At 37.3% G+C, this 6235-nt stretch overlaps 1 long non-coding RNA gene across 1 annotated transcript; it reads left to right on the plus strand.

The window, feature by feature from the left end:
* Positions 1 to 330: 330 nt before the first annotated feature.
* LOC118498731 lies at positions 331 to 4871 on the plus strand. Its single transcript, XR_004901198.1, has 3 exons — positions 331 to 404; positions 1815 to 1817; positions 4860 to 4871. It is a non-coding gene; the product is annotated as an uncharacterized LOC118498731 (long non-coding RNA).
* Positions 4872 to 6235: the final 1364 nt, after the last annotated feature.

Here is a 6235-nt window from a genome sequence, read left to right on the forward strand (position 1 = left end):
GCTGGCCCAAATGGCTGAAAAAGACGGACTGTTAACATTTCAAACATTTTACAAGCCCATTGATCACAGTCTGGTAGCTTGACGTTGATTGGTCATGGTAGGAGTATATACCTGGGCGAAATCGGCACGTGACACTTACGTTCCTTTCTTCCCCCAGCCCCACCAGCTTCCCCTACCTCCACTGCTGCCTCTGACCCACTGCTTGGTTTAACCTGGAGAACTTGCATGCTGATTCCTGCTTTACCTAAGTCCCACAGATGCACAGTAAGTTCTCGCTTAAAATCATCCTGTAGGTTCTTGGAAATTGACTTGATATGAAAAGACATATAAGAAAACCAATTTTACCATAGGCTAATTGACATAAACAAGAGAAGTTCCTATGGCATATTTCTTGTCACAAAAAAGTCACCAAACTTCTAATTAATGACCAAATATTAATATTAAACACAGAAATAAAGGCGAGCTATACAGACATTTAAGAAATGTAATTAAAAGACAAGTAAGATAATTTCCCAACCTGCTTACTCCGGTTCAGGGTGGCAGGTGCCCAGAGTCTCCCCCAGTGGCTCAGGGTACAAGATGTGGACCAGCCCTGGACAGGACGTCCTTCCATTGCAGGGTACACTCACACACCACCCTCACCCAGACTGGCAATTTAGGCACAATGAATCGAATGTGCACATCTTTGGGATGTGGGAGGAAACTGGAGTACCCCTAAAAACCCATGCAGAATGTCCACATTCCACAGAGACAGTGACATCAGCTGGGCATCAATTTTTTTTTTCTCATCAACATTGTAGCAAAATAACATTGAATAAAAACTATGTTATTTGAGGACCTGCTGTATTATCATGCCCACCTGGTCTTTTCTGTCTGCTAAGCTCTTAGTCCTGCCCCTTTTACCTTGCACAATTCTGCTGCTGTTCATATCTTGGCATGGGAGTATACTCTGCCAAAAGCTGCGTCAGCAGCACAGATAAATATCTGTTTTGTCCTAGCTCTTCAACCACCTATCCCATTTCTTATAACTAACTGCTCTTTCTTGATGTCTCTAATGAGAAAATATGCTATCTGCTTAAGAAGGCATATTTTCTTTGGCAACATGGGTCACCATTTAAAGGAGGAAAAACTGTTTGGAGCAGAATTGTTGTTTCTTCCCTTCAATCTCTTTTACAGTCTGCTGCTACGTTACTTTCCTAAAATGCAGATCTTAATCATGACATGATTATGCTCAACACCCCTGTTGGCTCCCCATTACCTTACCAAGTCTAGCAACAAGTCTAATCACATCAACCAGTGTGCAAAACCTGATCTGATCTCAAATTACCTTTCCAACCATGTTCCAAGTGCTAGCCTTCACACAGTGCTATTCAAGCCAACCTTCATCAGTCAAATTTTTCTATAGACATCTGGTGTTTTTAGTCATCTCTGGTTTTACATATATAGTCCCCTTCATCTGGAGTGTTCTTTATCTAAAGCAAATCCTAGTGTTCAAAATCTATCTTGCTGTCAAGTGCCACCTCAAACAATCTCTTACCATGAGAAATCTCTGGTCCTCTCAGATACATGTGATCTATATGAATGCAATATATATCCATTGAAAGTGATCAGTGGCCCCAGGCAATTCATTTGGGGTTTTTCATTTTTTTTAAATAATTCTTTTTGTAATTTTTTTTCTGTAACTTCCAGAATTCTTGTAAGGCTTTTAGCACTCCCTGTTGTAGTTGCACATCTTCATTCCTTTGTTTGATTTCAGACTTTCTCTAATTCTTAGCTATCATCTCCCTCCCATATCACAAGCCATGTCAAATGAGTATGTATAGTGAGTAAGTGACTGACATTATTCTGGTTAGAAAATCACAAGCTAGCAAGATAGCAAACAATAATAATTCAGTAGCAATAAATTAACATTGGTTACATTTGGATTTTAAATATGCATTATTATTTATGCATTATAATGTATTATGACCATAGACTTATTAACATAAACCATTGTGAAAAATGATCAAACAAAACATAATTGGAAACTAAAATATTCATGCTGCCACTAAGGCATACAAACTCTGCTAAGAATTTAATAAAATGTCCTACAGATACTATACATTTTTGTCTTAAAATTTTCTTTGCATAATTCTCACACAATTTTTGCTGATTGTTCAAGACTTTTATATTATCACTAAAACTTTTTGAGATATATTTAGCATACAAAAGGGACATATTTAATGTGTAAAGTTTTATAGTTATTTATATTTATAGTCATGAATTTATCATACTAATAATGGTAATGATACATAGTCATCACACCAAAAGTTTTCATTCATTTTTGTATCTCTCTCACCTATGCCCTTTTCCCTTCTATCCCCTGGAAAAAAAAATGTTCTGGTGTTCATCACTATAGATTACTTTGCATTTGCTAAAATTTTGAATAAATGAAATCATACAGTGCATATTCTTTTTTGTCTGACTTCTTTCACTACATATAATTATTTTTGAGGTTAATTCATGTTTTTGTGTGTATTATTAGTTGGTTTCTATTAACTGTTGAGTAGTATTCTATTGTATGGATACATAATGGTTTGTTTATTTACTTACCCATTGAAAATGTGGGTTGTTTTTATCATTTGACTACTACAGATAAGGAAGTTCTGAGCATCTGTGTACAACTCTCTGTAAGGATGTATACCTTCATTTCTCTGAGTAGTGGAATGATTGAATCATATGAAAAGTGTATCTTTAAAAAATTTTTGATGGAACTCTATATGGTTGATAAGGATCTTGCAGTTAATACTATTTTGTATATAGCAATGAGAAAGACTAATTAGGACTATACAACAATAGATGAAATAATGCAAAACACATTTGGAATCCAAAAGTACATAATCTGGATGTTACTCCTTTGAATTGCTAATATCCTATGGCTATTATTGATGATAATTAAGAATTAAAGGTAATTCTACTTCATTTGAAATCTTCCTATATTAAAGAATTGCACAACTAAGAAATTACTTTAAAACTTGCTTAACATCAGCTCAGGTTCTTGTTAAAAATGTTTCCTGAGCACCCTTCCAGACCTCCTGACCCTCCGCAAGGAGGGCCCCTGACCATTGTAACAAATGTCTTAGGGAATTTTGTGGTGAGACAATGTGGAAAATACTGATTTGATATAACCTACCATTTTTTTAATAAATGAGAAAATCGTTCTAGAGAAGTAAAATATTGATGGTCTGTAACAGCCAACCTGAGATTCTTGATGAACTTTTCCCTGTGTTATGCTGGTTTATGTCACAGTTGAAGACAGAATAATTCAAGATTTATATGATTTCCTCAATGATTACAGATGGCTATTCTTTACAGGATGGCAAACAAATTTGTTATATTATGTGTCTTATATGACTCATTTTCAAGAAATGAAGTAAAACTGAACTATAAACATAAAAAATCAAACATATATTTGAAGAACATATCTAAAAATAGTCTACTAAGCAAATAAAAGTAACTGCCATGTTGCTTTTTATGACTTATTCTCAGAAGTCCCATAATATCTTTTCTGCTGCATTTTATAAATATTTGTTGAGACAGTCATAAAGACTGACCAAATTTTAAAGAAAGGGAAGTAGGGGACATAGACCCCACCTCCTGGCTGGGAAGTTGCCAGTGTCTGTGGGATTGAAAATGTTGTAGCCAGCCCTGGCTGGCATAGCTCAGTATATTGAGCACAAGCCTGTGAACCCAAGTGCCACCGGTTTGATTCCCAGTCAGGGCACATGCCTGGGTTCCTGGCCAGGTCCCCAGTAGGAGGCATGTGAGAGGCAACCACACATTGATGTTTATCTCCCTCTCTTTCTCCTTCTCACCTCCCTCTCTAAAAATAAATAGATAAGATCTTTTTAAGAAAAAGAAAGTATTATAGCCATTATTTTGGAAAATATAGTCCACAACATCAGCACTCTGATTGAATGTAGTTGGAATGGCTTTTAACTCATAATACAACTGTGGATATCTTAGCTATATAGATGTGTCCAAAAACCAGGTTAAATGTCCCATGAAATTGTAGATTCACCTAAAAGAGAAACTTAGTTAAAAGTATTTTTAAATGCTTTTATTTAGCATGGTGAAAATGTGTGATTTTGGTTATTCATTTGGTCACATGTAATGGTCAATTAATAAATGCATATTTTTAATTCTAAACGTGTGAGTGAATAAGAGGTAAATATAACCACAGCTGTCTCTCTATTACCCAAAAGCATACATATGTATAATGTCCTACAAGAGGTAACTTAAGAATGTTATTTTTTAAAGAAACTGTTTATTTTCCAGCAACCTTATTCCCCTTTTCTGTTTAAGACCACTCAGTGGTAGTTCTACCTGGTTCCTACATGGCCTGAGCAGTGTGGGCTGCAGCCCAGACTTTCGTGGAGGGCTGAGCACTCCAGTCTTCAGAAAGGAACTGCTGGGTGAGGACCAGGACACCTGCAGACCAGTCTGAGACCTCAGGTTGAGTAGCAGTGAACTTGGGAGCTCGAGCAGTCCATTACTCCTGAAATTTCTCTTTGGTCACAGCGTTTCCAGCAGCAGCCTGCTCTTCCTTTTCAATCTCTTCAGGATCTGGGTAGAAGTAGGCACCACACATGGCCTCCCACACATGCTCACTGGAGATGGTGCTGCACATGCACAGAACGTCCCAGCCCCCGCATTGCTGGCATCAGATCCAGCAGGTGAGCCCTGATTATTGCACAGGATGGCAATGTCCACACTGCACAGAGGAGAGTCTGTGTTACCCAGAGCAAAGGCTGCCTGGATCTCGTTTGTGAAGGTTCCAGGAGTGAAGTGGTCAGTTTTGGGAGTGGCTCCAGTGGAAGCAGCAACCTTTAGCCCAGCTCACTGGACAATATGACACTGACATCAGTGGTGTTTTCGATGGCATCAATGGCACCAGTGCCAGCAGAAGCTTCTGCCATGTTGTCCTCAGATTTAAGATGTAGACATCATCACTTTTCCCTTTGTAGATGTGCTGTTTCATTTCTAAGTCAGGGTCGGTGCCACCTAAATGGGTTCCTGCTGCAAAGAATTGGAGAACATCCTCTCCTTCATTTGTAGGACATTAAGGACTCCAGGCATTGTGAAATTTTCTCTTTTAGTTACAAGGGGAACTTCTTTGAGTAGTACAGAAAAGCAGGAATGTCATTTGTAATAAATAAAGAAAATTATTATAGCAGCAATGTAGATTGTGAGCAATTTACATACAGTGACAATTTTGGAAAAAAATGCATAAATTCTAGATCTGGAAGAACTCTCAGCTCTTTGCAGCTGAAGGTCACTCACTGTTATGGGCTGAATTGTGTCCCCCCCAAAGCCATATAATGAAGCTCTAAAATCAGTACCTAGGATGTGACTGTGTTTGAAGAGAGGGCCTTTAAAGGCATAATTTAGTTAAAATGAGGCTAAAAGGATAGGCCTTAATCTAATCTCACTGCGGGTCTACTAAGAAATTTGGAAACACAAAAAGATACTCATGGTACATATGCTCAGAGGGACAATCATGTGATGACACAACCAAGAAGAGAGGCCTCAGAAGAAACCAACAGAGTTGATCATAGACTTCTAGCCTCCACAACTGTGAGAAAGTAAATTTCTGTTTAAGTCACCTAGTCAGTGGTGGCTTTGTTTGGCAATTTAGGAAAGAAAGAGAATCACTCAATCTACTATTTAAATGCATAGATGAAATTATCTGTAATGTTTTTCTAAATATTCTATCAAGTGTTTCTATCCAAAACTTTAATTAAAATAGGGCAAATTCTATTCGTTTTAAAGTCTCCTGGTTCCCTGAGTTGCCTTCTTACTCTGTGGTCTTCTTTCAGGACTAAGGCACAACAGTTCTGAACATACTCAAAGAATTTTATTAACACAATTTTCTAGAAAAAGCACAAATGTGGTTTAAGATTAAAAGTTTCATTATGAAGTTAACCTAAACTTCAAATATCCTTTAGGCTATAATTTATCTTTTCAAAAATGAACACAATGCAGTGTTAGGGTCAGAGCATTTGAGAGAACTTAATAGCCATGAAGAGTTTTGCAGTCCTCTGCAATTATGCCTGCTTTTCCCTTTCTGTACAATGATGACACTACTATCACTAATCATTATTTAAGCATAAGCTAGCGTGAGAAACAACAGTAACCACAAACACCTTTCAATTACAGAAGAAAAAGTATGTTCCTATGTTTTTAAAAAATGAAA

Source organism: Phyllostomus discolor, chromosome 2, assembly GCF_004126475.2.
Source record: "Phyllostomus discolor isolate MPI-MPIP mPhyDis1 chromosome 2, mPhyDis1.pri.v3, whole genome shotgun sequence".
Lineage (NCBI taxonomy): Eukaryota > Metazoa > Chordata > Mammalia > Chiroptera > Phyllostomidae > Phyllostomus > Phyllostomus discolor.